This window comes from Oncorhynchus mykiss, chromosome 19 (genome assembly GCF_057628025.1).
Source record: "Oncorhynchus mykiss isolate SJ-2025 chromosome 19, ASM5762802v1, whole genome shotgun sequence".
NCBI lineage: Eukaryota > Metazoa > Chordata > Actinopteri > Salmoniformes > Salmonidae > Oncorhynchus > Oncorhynchus mykiss.
This window is the reverse complement of record NC_143040.1, coordinates 65,361,870-65,380,821: the sequence shown is the minus strand read 5'-3', so window position 1 is coordinate 65,380,821 and position 18,952 is coordinate 65,361,870. Positions and strand designations below refer to the sequence as shown.

The 18,952-nt window shown below is 47.2% G+C and overlaps 2 protein-coding genes across 5 annotated transcripts in view; both read right to left on the bottom strand.

Moving 5' to 3' along the window:
- Nucleotides 1–18,952, bottom strand: part of LOC149975266 (uncharacterized) — a 414,127-nt gene that overhangs the window by 246,667 nt on the left and 148,508 nt on the right. The gene's annotated exons all lie outside the window — the stretch shown is intronic.
- The window catches only part of LOC110498155 (protein quaking-A), a 139,188-nt gene that overhangs the window by 30,964 nt on the left and 89,272 nt on the right, over nucleotides 1–18,952 (bottom strand). The gene's annotated exons all lie outside the window — the stretch shown is intronic.

The window sequence follows — 18,952 nt, the reverse complement described above, 5'->3', positions numbered from 1 at the left end:
TGCAAATTTCCATCATACAAACTGAGGCAGCAGACTGTGAAAATGTATATTTGTGTCATTCTCAAAACGACTGTACATAGTGGCAGAATACCTGACCCAAATTTAAGGAAAGCTTTACTATGTACAGACTCAGTGAGCAAAAGAAAAGGCCAACCAGTGAAGAACAAACACCATTGTAAATACAACCCATATTTATGCTTATTTATTGTCCCTTTTGTACTTTAACCATTTGTACATCGTTACAACACTGTATATATGCATAATGACATTTGTAATGTCGTTATTCTTTTGAAACTTCTGTGAGTAATGTTAATTTACTGTTTACTGTTAATTTGTATTGTTTATTTCCCTTTTGTATATTATCTACTTCACTTGCTTTGGCAATGTTAACATATGTTTCCCATGCCAATAAAGCGCCTTAAATTGAATTGAGATACAAACCCACCGAGTGAGCGACACACACAGAGAGACAGACACACACCCCGAGAGAGAAAGAGAGACACACACACACCCCGAGAAAGAGAGAGGAGACCGAGACCGAGAGAGAAAGAAAGAGAGACACACACACACACCCCGAGAAAGAGAGAGGAGACCGAGACACCGAGAGACGGCAAGAGGGAAATTGGACATTTGTTGAAAGTTGAAAACACCAAAAAGTAACCAAATAAACTGGATTAATAGAAAACACGTTCAACCCCTAGGGTGTAAAAACGGAGCTGAAGAATACAAAGCAGAGAAAGGCCAACTAAAGCTTATACTTCCAATCAACAAACTACTTACAACAGACAGACAAGAAACATGAAAAAGTCCTGTGATAAAAGTATCATTCAAGTGAAAAGCGGAGAGAAACTACAGTTTAGTCCCCACTTCAAATCGTGCCGCACAATTCAAAGGCAATTTTCCAACACGTTCATCTCCCAATAGACTAACGACGCAATCGCCTGCAACACTACTCTGTACTGCCCATCTAAACCAAACCCTACATTCACTCACAGAACGCTGCTCAGCTCCTTCCTTTTTAAAAGACACGTCATTAACTTAGCCTTAGCTACATTAGCAATGCTAAACCCCCTAGCTACATTAGCAATGCTAAACCCCCTAGCTAATTTAGCAATGCTAAACCCCCTAGCTACATTAGCAATGCTAAACACCCTAGCTAATTTAACAATGCTAAACCCCCTAGCTAATTTAGCAATGCTAAACCCCCTGGCTAATTTAGCAATGCTAAACCCCCCAGCTAATTTAGCAATGCTAAACCCCCTTGCAGTCATTAGAATCAACCCAAACCAGTTAGTCAGATTATAAACTCAACCCAGAGGTGTTCTGCCCCTCCGCTTCTGATCCAGACTCCAGTCACATGTTTCAGTGACTAACTTTTTGGAGGGAAAGTTGTGGGGAGAATTAGCATTAGCGTAGCTGTGCAACAATTTGGCAGGCCCCGTCACTGTGCAGGCTGGATGTATGGGGCTTATTAGGAGCTTTTATTGGGCCGGAGAGGGCAGCCTTGGTTCTCAGCAGCAGCCCCATCAATATCATGCAGTGCTCAGGGCTGCCTGACATGCAGACAGTGGCTCGTTACCAAGGTAGAATTTGAGGAGAGAAGAGATGTTTTTCCCTTTACTGTCCCCACCACACACACACACACACACACACACACACACACACACACACACACACACACACACACACACACACACACACACACACACACACACACACACACACACACACACGAGAGAGAGAGAGCAGTTCTGGATAGGAAACTGGAAAGTTTGGCTACATCCTGGTATATTATCTCGGAAAGAGAGATATGTAACGGGACGCAAAATAATATATTAAAAAATAAGAGGTTACATAAAAACACAGACTGAAGACGGTTTGGATGTATAGATGATGAATGTGTATTTGCCTGCGCCTCGACAAACAAGATATTACCAGCTAACAGGACGAAGTGAGACAACAAAACAATTCTGAAGCAAAAACAGAGTGAACATTAAAGAGATCCATGTTATCCAAAACATGCAGTAAACCCCCCTTGAGATTCTCTCTCGCTCTTCCCCCTGCTCCTCTCTCCCTCCCTCCCATCCTCCGCATCTTTGTTCTGTTCCTGTGATCCTTTAATGCAGTCCAATTGAGACAGGAATATCTTTAAGGGATTTAGCTATGGCTGATTTGGGGAGGTTTAAATACTGCCGGATTTGAATCAGATTCCGAGATTCTGAGTCAAAGCTGATGAGAGCCATCACCTAACCCTCAGCCCTGCCCCCATGGCAGGCTGCTGCCCTCTGGACTGGGCGAGATTGGGCAGATGAGTCTAGAAAGGAGGCGTGGGGGAATTTTGATGGTGGAACAAAGTTATCACGTGACGAGGATGAAAAATAAATCAGTAACTGTCGGGCTGAGCCTGGACCACGAGCCGAAAGGATCAGCTGATAGGCTACAATACAGCAACGGGGCTGGTTGCCAGGCAAAGTCCCCCCCCCTCCCCATCATTGGACTGACCCGGGGACCAAACTTTGAGGCAGCGATCCCTCAGTAGTCAAGGACACGGGGAAGGTCGTGAGTCAACGTGATGAGTATTACGGGCATCGGCCACTGTCTCAGTGGCTGGCTGAAGCGAATGCCAACGTTGTATTCCCCTATGGGAGAAGCAGTGGTGCACTCAGACTAAATACAAGGGTGTAAAACAAGCAGATGAGACAATGGGAAGCAGGAGGCTTGGTTTATTACCCCTGAGAGGAGGCGCCTGCTCAATATCATACACACAACGCCAAGCCCAAACTTCAATGAGCGGCGTTCCATGATGCATTGCCAGGCGTTGATGTGAAAGAGAGAAGGGGAGAGAGAGACTGAAGGAGAGAGAGACTGAGCTGGGAAGCTGCTGGGGGTTGAAGTGATTGTGCAGCGTTATCTGGCAAAGTAAAGCATCACATTTGGGAGGCTGATTTTTAAAAGGGGGTCTCGGGGGCCTCCAAACGCTGAGCTCTACACAATTCCATTTTCCCTGCTTAAACACACAGGCACAGAGAGAGAAAGAGAAAGAGAAGAGCGAGACATGGAGATCGATCTCCCCCTCGCTGTACGAGGGGGAGATCGGGTACGAGGGCATCCTCAGTTGCCTGGTACGAGGGCATCCTCAGTTGCCCTGTACGAGCCCTAGCAGTTCCCGGGCCGGGCCAGAGTCGTGTGGTGGATAATTACCTCTCACACACACCACAGTGTGTCGAGGCCTAGGGAAGGGGCATACTGTAGGCGGAAGAAGCAGCATCTCCTCGCTCTCCAGCTATAAGGATTAGGGGTTAGGGCCTCTCCAGCTATAAGGATTAGGGGTTAGGGTCTCTCCAGCTAAAAGGATTAGGGTCTCTCCAGCTATAAGGATCAGGGGTTAGGGTCACTCCAGCTATAAGGATTAGGGGTTAGGGTCTCTCCAGCTAAAAGGATTAGGGTCTCTACAGCTATAAGGATTAGGGGTTAGGGTCTCTCCAGCTATAAGGATTAGGGGTTAGGGTCTCTCCAGCTATAAGGATTAGGGTCTCTCCAGCAATTAAGATTAGGGTCTCTCCAGCTATAAGGATTAGGGTCTCTCCAGCTATAAGGATTAGGGTCTCTCCAGCTATAAGGATTAGGGTCTCTCCAGCTATAAGGATTAGGGTCTCTCCAGCTATAAGGATTAGGGTCTCTCCAGCTATAAGGATTAGGGTCTCTCCAGCTATAAGGATTAGGGTCTCTCCAGCTATAAGGATTAGGGTCTCTCCAGCTATAAGGATTAGAGTCTCTCCAGCTATAAGGATTAGGGTCTCTCCAGCTATAAGGATTAGGGTCTCTCCAGCTATAAGGATTAGGGTCTCTCCAGCTATAAGGATTAGGGGTTAGGGTCTCTCCAGCTATAAGGATTAGGGTCTCTCCAGCTATAAGGATTAGAGTCTCTCCAGCTATAAGGATTAGGGTCTCTCCAGCTATAAGGATTAGGGTCTCTCCAGCTATAAGGATTAGGGTCTCTCCAGCTATAAGGATTAGGGGTTAGGGTCTCTCCAGCTATAAGGATTAGGGGTTAGGGTCTCTCCAGCTATAAGGATTAGGGTCTCTCCAGCAATTAAGATTAGGGTCTCTCCAGCTATAAGGATTAGGGTCTCTCCAGCTATAAGGATTAGGGTCTCTCCAGCTATAAGGATTAGGGTCTCTCCAGCTATAAGGATTAGGGTCTCTCCAGCTATAAGGATTAGGGTCTCTCCAGCTATAAGGATTAGAGTCTCTCCAGCTATAAGGATTAGAGTCTCTCCAGCTATAAGGATTAGGGTCTCTCCAGCTATAAGGATTAGGGTCTCTCCAGCTATAAGGATTAGGGTCTCTCCAGCTATAAGGATTAGGGGTTAGGGTCTCTCCAGCTATAAGGATTAGGGGTTAGGGTCTCTCCAGCTATAAGGATTAGGGTATCTCCAGCAATTAAGATTAGGGTCTCTCCAGCTATAAGGATTAGGGTCTCTCCAGCTATAAGGATTAGGGTCTCTCCAGCTATAAGGATTAGGGTCTCTCCAGCTATAAGGATTAGGGTCTCTCCAGCTATAAGGATTAGGGTCTCTCCAGCTATAAGGATTAGGGTCTCTCCAGCTATAAGGATTAGGGTCTCTCCAGCTATAAGGATTAGGGTCTCTCCAGCTATAAGGATTAGGGTCTCTCCAGCTATAAGGATTAGGGTCTCTCCAGCTATAAGGATTAGGGGTTAGGGTCTCTCCAGCTATAAGGATTAGGGGTTAGGGTCTCTCCAGCTATAAGGATTAGGGTATCTCCAGCAATTAAGATTAGGGTCTCTCCAGCTATAAGGATTAGGGTCTCTCCAGCTATAAGGATTAGGGTCTCTCCAGCTATAAGGATTAGGGTCTCTCCAGCTATAAGGATTAGGGTCTCTCCAGCTATAAGGATTAGGGTCTCTCCAGCTATAAGGATTAGGGTCTCTCCAGCTATAAGGATTAGGGTCTCTCCAGCTATAAGGATTAGGGTCTCTCCAGCTATAAGGATTAGGGTCTCTCCAGCTATAAGGATTAGGGTCTCTCCGGCTATAAGGATTAGGGGTTAGGGTCTCTCCAGCTATAAGGATTAGGGTCTCTCCAGCTATAAGGATTAGGGTCTCTCCAGCTATAAGGATTAGGGTCTCTCCAGCTATAAGGATTAGGGTCTCTCGAGCTATAAGGATTAGGGTCTCTCCAGCTATAAGGATTAGGGTCTCTCCAGCTATAAGGATTAGGGTCTCTCCAGCTATAAGGATTAGGGTCTCTCCAGCTATAAGGATTATGGTCTCTCCAGTTATAAGGGTTAGGATTACCTTCAAAGAGAGAGCGACAGAGGTGCAGTCAGGGAGGTTCATTTGGGACCAAACTTCTCACTAGAACTAGGCAGGTTTTGTGTGGGTCTGCTAACTTACAGTCGCAGTTTCCACCAGACTAGGGACTGAGCCTGACAGGGGAAACTGAGCCTTCCAGTTGGTGTGGCGGCGGGATGGCCTCCCGTCTAATTGACTGTTTGTGCCTCGTTGCCTTTTCATTTCACTCCCCGACCATCAGTTTCAGCAGGTTGGTGGAGCTCTCACCTGAATGATGCCACACAGCCACATTATTATTGCGATATTAATCTTTCCCTGACATTGCATTTTTTTTTCTCTCTCGCCGAGTTAGTGACCAGATTCCCAATGATGTGGGGACAGTGGGAGCGTGGAAATGAAGGCTGTTAATGTCTATTGCAGAAGTGTCTCTGACTCCTGGCTCACTCATGCAAATACCAGCATCTCCTCAAACGTCATCTGTCTGTAGTTTCGAAAAGCTCCAGTTATAGAAGCCCTCCTTTCAACTGCATCACTGATACCACTAGAGACTGTGTTCACATTACTGGAGCATCACTGATACCACTAGAGACGGTTCACATTACTGGAGCATCACTGATACCTAGAGACTGTGTTCACATTACTGGAGCATCACTGATACCACTAGAGACTGTGTTCACATTACTGGAGCATCACTGATACCACTAGAGACTGTGTTCACATTACTGGAGCATCACTGATACCACTAGAGACTGTGTTCACATTACTGGAGCATCACTGATACCACTAGAGACACTTCTCTAAACTTTCTGTTTATAACAACTTACACATAAGATCCCATTTCATCAAAGATGAGAAAAGAGTCATTCAGTATCGCACCAATTTTATTTTTTGTTTTTTTAAACACTGCATTTCCAATTTGCTTCTAATCAGAACTATTAAAAAAAGCTACACAACACTGCTTTATCTTCAGAAAAAAAAAACTTTTTCAGCTGATGACTGGAACTAGCTCGCTCTGGATACCTCAAGATGAACGATTTGGCTGTTAGCGCCAGGTTTCAGAACCTTCTCCAGGGGGTTTCACAGTGTGAGAGGCCAGGGCTGGCAGATTAACGGCTGAGTGACAGGCCCTCCACATAGGGAGGGGGAGACCAGCCTGTTCCCCCACAGGAAGGCCACTTCTCAGAGGCCCTACCACCTGTGTGCCCCGTATGAGAGCTAATCAGGACGGATGTACATATGGGCCCACTGCAGGCAGAGCCAGCAGGTGAAGGGACTGAGAGCCAAGGCTGACTTCACCAGTGCACCACATGCAAATGTCAGGGTCATTGACATGTTCCTTGACCAAAATTAAACATGCCTGTTACATATCGTTTCGTTAACCATAACCAACAAAAAAAGGGTTCTAGTTTGGCAACCACCAGTTGCCAAGACGCCTGGCCTCGTGTGTGGCATCAAATACTTACTATTAACTGCCGAAGGCCTCTGGGCCACAGAAACAAGGTACTTTAATGGAGGATACAGTGGTGAAAGGCAGGCTTTCCAAACCCCAGACAGTGAGGGAACATTGAGCGAGCAGGCATGTTAAGTGCTAGGAAACCAAAGTAAACATACAACAAAAGATGTCTGGAGTTATAAATTATACATGGACAATGTTATCCTGGCACGCGAGCGACTATGATAAACTGGCGCAGTGAGGGAATGCCTGTGTTTCCTCTTTATGATCCACTCTCAGAGAGACAGTCCTAATTAAGGTTTGGGGGGGGGGGGGGATTCTAAGAAAGGAATCAAACGAGCACACAACACATGCTACTTCTGTAACTTGGTTTAGGCCTACAGAAGGGAGTTTACTGGTTGTGTTTGCCCATTTCTGTATCGATAAACTCTGCACATTCACGCTAAAGCAAAGACATTATTGACTCACACCAGTTTCTCCCTCTTCCCTGCCATCTACCAATCCCAGTGCCTCTTCCCTGCCATCTACCAATCCCAGGGCCTCTTCCCTGCCATCTACCAATCCCAGTGCCTCTTCCCTGCCATCTACCAATCCCAGTGCCTATTCCCTGCCATCTACCAATCCCAGTGCCTCTTCCCTGCCATCTACCAATCCCAGTGCATGATAGTGGAGGGACAGGCCCCAGCGTTCTAAACCGGCGCCCCAGAGTTGTAAACCGGCGCCCCAACGTTCTAAACCGGCGCCCCAACGTTCTAAACCGGCGCCCCAGAGTTCTAAACCGGCGCCCCAGAGTTCTAAACCAGCGCCCCAGAGTTCTAAACCAGCGCCCCAGAGTTCTAAACCAGCGCCCCAACGTTCTAAACCAGCGCCCCAACGTTCTAAACCAGCGCCCCAGAGTTCTAAACCAGCGCCCCCAGAGTTCTAAACCAGCGCCCCCAGAGTTCTAAACCGGCGCCCCAACGTTCTAAACCGGCGCCCCAGCGTTCTAAACCAGCGCCCCAGCGTTCTAAACCAGCGCCCCAGTGTTCTAAACCAGCGCCCCAGAGTTCTAAACCAGCGCCCCAGCGTTCTAAAATCAGCCCCCCCAGAGTTCTAAACCAGCGCCCCAGCGTTTTAAACCAGCGCCCCAGAGTTCTAAACCAGCGCCCCAGAGTTCTAAACCAGCGCCCCAGAGTTCTAAACCAGCGCCCCAGAGTTCTAAACCAGCGCCCCAGCGTTCTAAACCAGCGCCCCAGCGTTCTAAAGCAGAGGTCGGCAGTAAAAGCAAGCAGTAATATTAACATCCATGCAGAAATAAAGCAGGTGGAAGGGAAGAGGGGGGTGGATTTGGAGATCTGTAACCCACCAGGTTTAACTGGTTTCTGTGTCTAACCTCCCAGGGGTCGTCGTCAAGAGGTTAATTTCATCCAATCCAAACACTTAATTATGGTTTTAAGAGCCGGGTGGAAAGTATGCCAGGTGGATTTGAAAATCTACTCTGTGAGCTTTAAGCCCCGCTTGAGCCAGCTACAGTGTGTCCCTAGATACAAGATGTTTATATCATTTCTATGTGCGCAGACGGAGGAAATGCATCTGGCTGCTTTCATCGGTCAAGCGAATATTGTGTCATCAGCCAGTACTGAGTGTAGGGGGGGGGGTTAGAGACTCGGGGCCTAGGACGCTCCCATTTCCTCATGATCCCTTTCTCCAGGTCTTGAGGCAGCGGTTTGAGCCTGAGTCGGAGTGACACGTCTCTGTAAAGCTGGAATGAGATGAGGCTGCAGACCGGTTGTTTTGGTGGGTACATTACTGGGCCTCTACCTTTTCATATCATTATAGTTCCTAACAGACAAAAAAAAAGAAAAACGAGACAACCACTAGACAATGCATCCTGCGTTCTGCATGAATGCCAGTCATTTCCTTGCGGGCTAAATCCCATGCAAGGAAGATAATTATTTTTCTTCTCTCCAAAAGACAATACTGCAGTCTTATTTGCAAGTAAGGAGAGTAAACATCATTAATTGGAGAGGCACACATGGATGGAAACAGCCAGATGGTGTTTTGTACTCATTTGTCATACCACGGCTGATAGGAAGGTGCGAACGATTATGCGCTAGAAGGAAGAAAAAGGTGTTTATTGATGGCAGAGAACTAGGCTGGCTGTGATCAGCCGTCCACCAGGCCGACCGGTGCCTTGTGTTCCTGGCTCAGCTGCCGGAGGCAAGAACTTGGCGGACGTGGCACGCGACGCCCTGCAGACCACAACGCCTGGCGTGCATTATGGACCATCTGTCTCCAGAACAAGATGCCCCCAATTTTTCCTCGGTGGAAAGAGTGAAGGCTAGATGAGTGAGAGGGAGGTCTCAAAGCTGGCACAGCGGTCAGGAGCTAGTGAGATGACTGGAGCGCGAGATGAACAAAATTGCAATTCTGAGTCTCGTACTGAGAGAGAAACTGCAGAAGTGTGTTGTCCTTTGAGACATCAACTTGTATGGTGTCTGAAGATGTATGAGATAGCAGTTGACAATAAGACAAGATAGTCCGACTAAAATATAGTTAAATCTGAATCCAAGGCATGAAATACTGTATAAGGCTGAAAGAGAGATAAAAAATAAAAAGAGAGAGAGAAGAGGACAGTGTCCCTGCTGTGAAGCAAATGACGCATCAGTCTGGGGGCTGCTCTGCTCAAGCTGCTAATACAGTCACTTTGTTCCCGGCAAGGACGGGTAAATTCAGGGAGAGACACTGCAAGCTTTGTGGGGGCGCAGTGCCTTCTCTTTCTCTCGCTCACACTTTAGCCCCCTCTACTCTACCCCCCCCCCACCCCCCCGCCTTCCTGGAATTTCATGGTTTTCCGGAAGATTCAGGAGGACAGAGGAGAGAGAGCGGCCGGCTGACTATCTCTTTTAAACTTTGTGCCTCAGAGCAGCAACAGAGTTCAAACTAAAAACAATGACTAAACAATGGAGCTATAACAACGACGGCAGCTAAGTGAGCCCACGCTATAGCTTAGTTCTTCCCTGAGCTCCCAAGGCGCAACTTCAATGAAAACTCCTAACCCTCTTGTGCTTGATCTCGACGGCCCGAGGACAAGGGTCCTCACAACAAACAGACAAATAAACTAAAACGGAAATAAGGATGCAAATTACTAGATCCCACACGCTTCTATTTAACCTGAAAGACAAACTGAACAATATGGTGTAATGTGCTAACAAGCGTAGCTTATTTTTATGTAAATAATGTACAAGTATTTACATTAGTGGTTTAGCCTACAGTAGCACTGGCGCTTAAGTATCATTAATAGGAGACAGACACACTAGCAAATGGATTTATCTCCAGGAAAAGTATCTGTCGAGTGGTAAGTGTGTCTATAAGGAGACTGGGAAAAATGGACAACCAAGCCATGACCAGAGGCACTTCAAATAGATGTCGCAGTGGCCCGGGGAGCCAATCAGGATGAATTAGACCATAATGTTCTGCAGTCAGCGCTGTCAATCACTAAAACAGCCACTTCTGGCACACAACAAACAGTGCAATTTGACTTCCATCACATCTGCTAACCTCTCTCTCCAGTAAAAGCATATCTGCCAACCATCTAAACGCCCTGCTGTCCCCCAACCCTCTAAACGCCCTGCTGTCCCCCAACCCGCTAAACAACCTGCTGTCCCCCAACCATCTAAACACCCTGCTGTCCCCCAACCCTCTAAACACCCTGCTGTCCCCCAACCATCTAAACACCCTGCTGTCCCCCAACCCTCTAAACGCCCTGCTGTCCCCCAACCCGCTAAACAACCTGCTGTCCCCCAACCATCTAAACACCATGCTGTCCCCCAACCCTCTAAACACCCTGCTGTCCCCCAACCATCTAAACACCCTGCTGTCCCCCAACCCTCTAAACGCCCTGCTGTCCCCCAACCCTCTAAATGCCCTGCTGTCCCCCAACCCTCTAAATGCCCTGCTGTCCACCAACCCTCTAAACAACCTGCTGTCCCCCAACCCGCTAAACGCCCTGCTGTCCACCAACCCTCTAAACAACCTGCTGTCCCCCAACCCGCTAAACACCCTGCTGTCCCCCAACCCTCTAAACGCCCTGCTGTCCCCCAACCCTCTAAACAACCTGCTGTCCCCCAACCATCTAAACACCCTGCTGTCCCCCAACCCTCTAAACACCCTGCTGTCCACCAACCCTCTAAACACCCTGCTGTCCCCCAACCATCTAAACACCCTGCTGTCCCCCAACCCTCTAAACACCCTGCTGTCCACCAACCCTCTAAACACCCTGCTGTCCCCCAACCCGCTAAACGCCCTGCTGTCCCCCAACCTGCTAAACGCCCTGCTGTCCCCCAACCATCTAAACGCCCTGCTGTCCCCCAACCATCTAAACGCCCTGCTGTCCCCCAACCATCTAAACGCCTTGCTGTCCCCCAACCATCTAAACGCCCTGCTGTCCACCAACCCTCTAAACACCCTGCTGTCCCCCAACGGCGGTGATGTGTGTGGTGGCGGTGATGGGTGTGATGTGTGTGGTGGCGGTGATGGGTGTGGTGGTGGGTGTAATGTGTGTGGTGGCGGTGATGGGTGTGATGTGTGTGGTGGCGGTGATGTGTGTGATGTGTTTGGTGGCGGTGATGGGTGTGGTGGCGGTGGTGGGTGTGGTGGCGGTGGTGGGTGTGGTGGTGGTGGTGGTGGTGGTGGTGATGGTGTGGTGATGGGTGTGGTGGTGGTGGTGATGGGTGTGGTGGCGGTGGTGATGGGTGTGGTGGTGGTGGTGGTGATGGGTGTGGTGGTGGTGATGTGTGTGGTGGCGGTGGTGATGGGTGTGGTGGTGGGTGTGGTGGTGGTGGTGGTGGTGGTGATGGGTGTGGTGGTGGTGATGTGTGTGGTGGCGGTGGTGATGGGTGTGGTGGTGGGGGTGGTGGTGGTGATGTGTGTGGTGGCGGTGATGGGTGTGGTGGTGGTGGTGGTGGTGATGGGTGTGGTGGTGGTGGTGATGGTGATGGGTGTGGTGGCGGTGATGGGCGTGGTGGTGGTGGTGGTGGTGATGGGTGTGGTGGCGGTGATGGGTGTGGTGGTGGTGGTGGTGGTGATGGGTGTGGTGGTGGTGGTGATGGTGATGGGTGTGGTGGTGTTGGTGATGTGTGTGGTGGCGGTGATGGGTGTGGTGGCGGTGGTGGTGATGGGTGTGATGTGGTGATGGCGGTGATGGGTGTGGTGGTGGTGATGGGTGTGGTGATGGCACGGGAAAACAAGACTGCAGGGCTTTCAACACCTAAAGAGGAAACCAATTGGTCAGGTTTTTATCAGATTAGAAAAGCTAATTACCGTGGTGGAAGTAATCTGAGAAACGGCCTCTTCTCTCCCTCTGATTTGGTGTCTGGAATATTTAGACAAACATCGGCTCCTGGATTCAATTATCCAAAAGTCATTTAGATGCATCTCCCTCGGCCATCTTTACTACCGGCGATTAACAGAGCGAGTCGTCAGCGGCACCAAAGAAATCTTGACACCGGTTTTGGCCTATAGCTCAGTTTAGACTCCAACAATATTCAAAGGCCTAGGGAGCATCTTGACAGGGGCGATAGGCATGCTGACAGTCTGGTAGGCCAATTCCTAACACACAACAGTAGGAGACTAACACCATGCTGTCGGTGCCGTCTTAAACATGGACATGAAGGCCCACTGAGAACAATAACAGCAGAAACTGCTACATAACGCTAAAATAACCCATTGTAAGTAATAAGAATTTGGTGGGTGCTTATACAGTATGTTTTATTTCACATGTATTAAGTTAATATGCATGTTTATTTTTTTAACACTAACTGCTAGGCTATCTGCCGCAAGGTTGTGAATTAGAATAATTATATATATTTTTTGTTGCATAGCCCAACTCCCCTCGAGACACAATCAGAGAGCGGGGTCACGGCCGGGGTCAGCCATTATCAATGGCGACCCTGGAGCAATTAGGGTTAAGTGCCTTGCTCAAGGGCGCATTGACATATTTTTCACATTGCTGGATCAGGGATTTGAACTAGCAACCTTTCGGTTGCAGTAAGAACAGTAAGAAAATAACCTCTGCTAATATCTATACTGTGGAGCTAATTTTCCATTGGAAATGATGTGTGTGGGTCTTACAGTGGGAGGCAGATGGCCTTCGACGATTGTTACGGTTGGGCATCTGAGCTGACAACTTGGGGCAAGGAGAGGATAGTAATATCGTTATAGGGGCACCATCCATCAATTTAACAAACATATTGAATGGTCAAGTACAGCGAACGGATCAAATTAGGACAATATGTGACAGTTGGCAGCAGCTTAGTGTGAAAGTGAATCCCTGCATACTTTTGTAAGTACCGTGGTAAATGTGTCTATTCAGCCTTCCTAGCTTCTCCTTTTCAAGACCAGACCAAGTATCTCATCTAGCTGCTCCTTTTCAAGACCAGACCAAGTATCTCATCTAGCTGCTCCTTTTCAAGACCAGACCAAGTATCTCATCTAGCTGCTCCTTTTCAAGACCAGACCAAGTATCTCATCTAGCTGCTCCTTTTCAAGACCAGACCAAGTATCTCATCTAGCTGCTCCTTTTCAAGACCAGACCAAGTATCTCATCTAGCTGCTCCTTTTCAAGACCAGACCAAGTATCTCATCTAGCTGCTCCTTTTCAAGACCAGACCAAGTATCTCATCTAGCTGCTCCTTTTCAAGACCAGACCAAGTATCTCATCTAGCTGCTCCTTTTCAAGACCAGACCAAGTATCTCATCTAGCTGCTCCTTTTCAAGACCAGACCAAGTATCTCATCTAGCTGCTCCTTTTCAAGACCAGACCAAGTATCTCAATAGGGTATATTTTTATATGACAGCACAACACAAACCTTGCTGCATTGTATGTTAATGAAATGGTTTCTATAATAGCTAATACTGACACACACACACACACACACACACACACACACACACACACACACATATATATTAGATGTTGACTAATTAGGGCCGATTTCATGTTTTCATAACAATCGGTAATCTGTCTTTTTGGACGCTGATTATGGCTGATTACATTGTAATCCACGAGGAGACTGCATGACCACCTGTTACGCGAGAGCAGCATCAAAAGGACCTTGTGGCTGCAAGGAGCCACGGTAAGTTGCTAGCTAGCATTAAACTTATCTTTAAAAAAATATTAAGTTAAAATAAAAAAGTGTTCATTGTTCATTCAGTATTGTTGTAATTGTCATTATTACACACACACACACACACACACACACACACACACACACACACACACACACTCTCTGATTAGACGATATTGGCTTTTTTTGGTCCTCCAATAATCGGTATTGGTGTTGAAAAATCATAAAAATCGGTCAACCTCATCTATAAATATGCACGCACGCACATTCACAGGGTTTTCTTCATTTGTACTATTGTCTACATTGTAGAATAGTGAAGACATCAACACGATGAAATAACACATATGGAATCATGTTGTAACCAAAAAAAGAGTGTTAAACAAAACGAATGGCGTGAAAACATGTTTTGAGTGTAGATTAATGAGGGGAAAAAACTATTTAATCAATTTTAGAATAAGGCTGTAATGTAACAACATGGAAAAGAGTCAAGGGGACTGAATACTTTCCGAAATCACTGTACTTCTGACTGTGGAGGCATCTGTGGTCAAGCCCTCGTTACAGCCTGCCAGCCCAGAGAACTACAACCTCAACACATACCACATTACAGCCTGCCAGCCCCGAGAACTACAACCTCAACACATACCTCATTAAAGCCTGCCAGCCCAGAGAATTCAAGTCATTTACAACTGTGCCAGACAAAAGATGAATTCTAACGGCACACTTCCATTAAATTAAATGCACACTGACGTCTCGCTATACATCTTTATCAGCCTGAACATGACAGGCTGGCAGCCGGTGGGCCATAATGCTCTTAGACTGATATATATTTTTTTTAAAGGCCAATTAATTCTATACAACGCTTTTGTATCAAACCAAAACATTGTGTGGAAGTGCAAACTAATTAGACTGGACTGGATTTGATTGAGGGCCCTGTGTTCAACCTGCCAAAGACCGATAGAAGTGTTCTCCTCAGCGACTTGAAAATCTGTTTCCCTCTTTGATATCACTTTTGGGTGACACTGATTGTTTTGATGATCTCCTGCCTGCTATGAGGTAATCACACCAACCCTCATCCGAGTGCCAATGAATCCATTACTCTGTCACTGGGAACAGGAGGATCACATAGACTACCTGGTTCCAATCACATAGACTACCTGGTTCCAATCACATAGACTACCTGGATCCAATCACAATCACATAGACTACCTGGTTCCAATCACAATCACATAGACTACCTGGTTCCAATCACATAGACTACCTGGTTCCAATCACATAGACTACCTGGTTCCAATCACATAGACTACCTGGTTCCAATCACATAGACTACCTGGTTCCAATCACATAGACTACCTGGTTCCAATCACAATCACATAGACTACCTGGTTCCAATCACATAGACTACCTGGTTCCAATCACATAGACTACCTGGTTCCAATCACAATCACATAGACTACCTGGTTCCAATCACAATCACATAGACTACCTGGTTCCAATCACATAGACTACCTGGTTCCAATCACAATCACATAGACTACCTGGTTCCAATCACATAGACTACCTGGATCCAATCACAATCACATAGACTACCTGGTTCCAATCACATAGACTACCTGGTTCCAATCACATAGGCTACCTGGTTCCAATCACATAGACTACCTGGTTCCAATCACATAGACTACCTGGTTCCAATCACATAGGCTACCTGGTTCCAATCACATAGACTACCTGGTTCCAATCACATAGACTACCTGGTTCCAATCACATAGGCTACCTGGTTCCAATCACATAGACTACCTGGTTCCAATCACATAGACTACCTGGTTACAATCACATAGGCTACCTGGTTCCAATCACATAGGCTACCTGGTTCCAATCACATAGACTACCTGGTTCCAATCACATAGACTACCTGGTTCCAATCACAATCACATAGGCTACCTGGTTCCAATCACATAGACTACCTGGTTCCAATCACAATCACATAGACTACCTGGTTCCAATCACATAGACGACCTGGTTCCAATCACATAGACTACCTGGTTCCAATCACATAGACTACCTGGTTCCAATCACATAGACTACCTGGTTCCAATCACATAGACTACCTGGTTCCAATCACATAGACTACCTGGTTCCAATCACATAGACTACCTGGTTCCAATCACAATCACATAGACTACCTGGTTCCAATCACATAGGCTACCTGGTTCCAATCACATAGACTACCTGGTTCCAATCACATAGACTACCTGGTTCCAATCACAATCACATAGACTACCTGGTTCAAATCACAATCACATAGACTACCTGGTTCCAATCACAATCACATAGACTACCTGGTTCAAATCACATAGACTACCTGGTTCCAATCACATAGACTACCTGGTTCCAATCACATAGACTACCTGGTTCAAATCACAATCACATAGGCTACCTGGTTCCAATCACAATCACATAGACTACCTGGTTCCAATCACAATCACATAGACTACCTGGTTCAAATCACAATCACATAGGCTACCTGGTTCCAATCACATAGACTACCTGGTTCCAATCACATAGACTACCTGGTTCCAATCACATAGACTACCTGGTTCCAATCACATAGACTACCTGGTTCCAATCACATAGACTACCTGGTTCCAATCACATAGACTAGGGGTGCCACTGGGGGTTAGTGCAGGTGCTCTGCAGGGTTAGCCAGAGTGCAGCAGGGCTATGCTGGAGGCAGTGTTCAGGGCCTTATTACCCAGTAGACATGACAGGAGAGCAAGGCTCTGTGGCACACACCAGCAGCATGCTGAGGCGGGTGGCAGTGGGGCTGAGGGAAGAGAGGAGGGGGTGTGAAGAGGGGCTGGATCAGCGGTATAAAGCCACACTTGAAAGAGCAGCTCAGTCAAACTCCCCCCTCCCGTCATTTCTCGCCTCTCATCTCTCCCTCTACTCCGACTTTGAGTTGAAAAGTTCACGGGATCGGGAACTGCGTGAGGCAGGAATAGCTGAACCTTTGCCACTTCCCATCAGCACCCTCTCCTTCCAGTCAGTCAAGCTCTCTGGCTCGTGGGGTGGGGGGTGATCTAGAGAAGGGGTGGGACATAAGAGTCACACACCCACAACGCCTGTTTCAATATCAGCCAACACATAAATCAACTAGCAGAGGCTCCCATTTCAATGTTTAAATGCCGTCAGAAATCAGGCTTACTTATTTCAGCACAAGGGTGTCAGTTTTTGTTACAAGACAAGACTGAAATAGCTATTGCCTCATGGCCAAATAGACAACTTTAGTCAGCGTCTCATCCTTCTCCCAAGACAACAACCCCAGCCCAGCCTGATGGGGACCGTAAAGAATTTCCTTGAAAGAGGAAGTTGAAGAAACCGGTGACCCCATTTGTTTCCCTGAGCGATTAAATAAAGACAATTTCACGCTGCCAAATGCAGAGAAGATGCCCTTCATTAAAAAGTGCGTTGCCGGGTAGACATAGCCACAGCTTTAATCCAATTTAGTTTAGCATGATAAAGGGCATTACTGCCAGCCCGGGCTGCCCACCCACCCACGGTGACAATGACAACACTAGAGAGAGAGAAGGAGCCCCTGGGGGACTTCATGGGGAGATAAACCCCAATGAGCCGCCGTTCTGGGAAGCCAGACAGGACTATTACAAGTAATAGCGGAAATACTGAAATACTGCACTCAGCCAACAAACTAGGCACAGCAGTTTCACGGCATCTTCTCAACAGTATTTTTAGCCCTACGTAGAAATGAAAGGAGCTTGTCGCTGTGCTGATACGAACTGCCACCAAGCCAGTGAGGGTTGTATAATAGAGAAATTACTTTGGAATTACTAGAATGGATCATTAACTAAACTTTCCTGTGGTAAAAGGTAGAGGGAAAACCTGCTACTGTCAGTACTACTCTCCTCACTTGACATCAAGGCGAGCTTACACATGAGAGCATAATGTAAGATATATTTATGGGAAATTCTATTTCTGGGGACACTCAGCTTGACTATAAGCGTGGCTCTTTGCAGCTGACGACTTCAGAGGGGAAGTGAGGGATGAGCTGGGTGTACATGCATGTTTATTCATCTCCCCCCACCCTGGCTGACAGTGACTCACGCTGCGTCACCCACACAGTCAGCACAGTCACTCGCCGCCATCGCTGCTTCAGCCTCTGGTGTTCTACTCCGTGAGAGAGGTTGAAATTGTCCCTCGCTCAGAAACGGCAACGAAGCGGAAGAGTTGGAGGGTTGAGGATTCATCTCAAAACAAAGGAGAAAAGAGTTGATCTTGAGTCTATTCTCTCTGTAGCCATTGGATTGAAGAGATTCAAGTGACGCCAGGCCTCTGGGAGAGAGTGTAACCAAACATTGCCGGGGGGCCCTGTGAGGTGACGTGATGTGATGGACCAGTGATGTCCCCTGAAAAGGAGCCTTGGCTCCGTTTCCGCAGGTCAGATACCCACTCCAACTCGCTTCCTGACAGGGGATCCGGAGGTACAGCTGTCCGGCCGGTCTGTTCGCCGCGGGCACCCGGGCTCCTGATGGCCTTCTCCGGCATCATGTGAGGAAGTGAAATATGGAGAGAACATTCTCACAGGGTGCATACTGCTGTCTGTTTTTAAAAGTGACACACCCTGTTCCAGTCCTTTATCCAGGGAAACAGAACAAACTGAAATGTGGCCTTATCGTGATAGCCTACTTGTGTTCATGTTTAAAGCTACCCCACTAACAGACCTGGCCATACTCATATTTATTATATTATCTGTAAATTTGACAGTTGATAGATCGGATGATTCTCATGATCGGAAAAAACAAAAGTGTTTTAATATGCCTAGATAGATGTTGGCAAAATACACAGAAAAGCTGCACGCAAAAATATATTGCTGGCACGCAAAAATATTTTTTAACAGAAAATAAGAAATACTCTTATCGTAATCATATCAGGACAATTGTTAGGATACCGGTTAACGGACATATCCGTTAGGATACCGGTTAACGGACATATCCGTTAGGGTACCGGTTAACGGACATATCCGTTAGGGTACCGGTTAACGGACATATCCGTTAGGGTACCGGT